Raw genomic sequence first — 1,595 nt, forward strand, 5'->3', positions numbered from 1 at the left:
ATATATATATATATATATATATATATATATATATATATATATATACACACATGCACGAGTCATCTAAGAGACCATAAGTTAGGGAAAAGATGGACTCATATATCTGTCAGTAGAGTGGTTATATTATCCAAAATGTATAGGCAGTCCCCATATCGGCTAACTCTGATAAGCGTAAAGTTATATAATTGGTTTATTACCTAACACTCCATTGTATTCTTTACATGAAACCGATTGGTAAGACCATCCATGATGGATATTTAATACTATACATTTCGGATAATATGTACACACACACACACACATATATATATATATATATATATATATACACATACACACAAACAAACATACACATGTATTTGTGCATATCATTATGTCACATCTAAAACAATTTTCATTGTCATTTCACTCATTTTAATTTACTTTAACCACCATCAAATGCTTTTTATCTCATTGCTAATAGAAATGTTACATGATGCAGTTTAATTTGATGTAGTGTGTTATGATGCAGACATGTTGTGGAATATTGTCATGTGGTATCTCATAAATGTTATGCTACACAATACACTATAAGATATACTTCCTATTTAGCATGCTAGTTATGTAATATATCATGCAACCATGTTATTGTAAAATCTAATATTAATATATTTGAACAAGTAACCATTTATTTGTTTATTCATTTTAAAATCATCTTTGTGTGGTGTATTAACTACTAATGTATAAATTCATATGTATGCATTATTCTACAAAATAACACATACATTAATATATATATATATATATATATATATATATATATATATATATGTATTAAAGTAATAATTCATTGTGATACATTGTGATATATAATAATTCGCATAAGGTTCATTAAGTTAGTAGCAATGGTAAAGTGATGGTTTCTTGTAGTATTTAGTCTCTTTTTATTTCTTATGCCTTTCAATGTCTATGAAAAAAGTATGAGTTATAAATTAACCTTGATCCCATCAACTTTAATCTTTTCTGTAGAAAATAGCTTTAAGAGTAATTAAAACAAATTAATATATTTCAGTTAAGTTTAATGTCAATCATTATCATTTTCTGTATATCATACTGCAATGTATAATATATAAATTCTATATATTATACACCATATTTTGGCATTTATTATTTATCATTATTATAAATGAAACATTTTAAAAATCTATGCTGATAAATAAAGTAAGCATTAATTAAAAAGATGGAGTACATCAAGTCATATAGCCTAATATCATACAATATATATCTCACTATTCACTAGATAGTATTATGAAACACATTATCATTAAATAATCCTTTCTACTAAAGCACAAGGCCTGAAATTTGGGGGATAGGGACTAGACAATTACATCAACCCCAGTGTTTCACTGGTACTTAATTTATCGACTCCGAAAGGATGAAAAGCAAAGTCAACCCTGGCAGAATATGAACTCATAACATAGCAACAGGCAAAATACTGCTAAGCGTTTCATCAAGCATGCTAACAATTCTGCCAGCTCACTGCCTCATTTTCAGGGAGAGGACTAGTTGATTATACCAACCCCAGTACACAACTGGTACTTATTTTATCGACCCCC

Source organism: Octopus bimaculoides, chromosome 2 (assembly GCF_001194135.2).
Source record: "Octopus bimaculoides isolate UCB-OBI-ISO-001 chromosome 2, ASM119413v2, whole genome shotgun sequence".
Taxonomy (NCBI): Eukaryota; Metazoa; Mollusca; class Cephalopoda; order Octopoda; family Octopodidae; genus Octopus; species Octopus bimaculoides.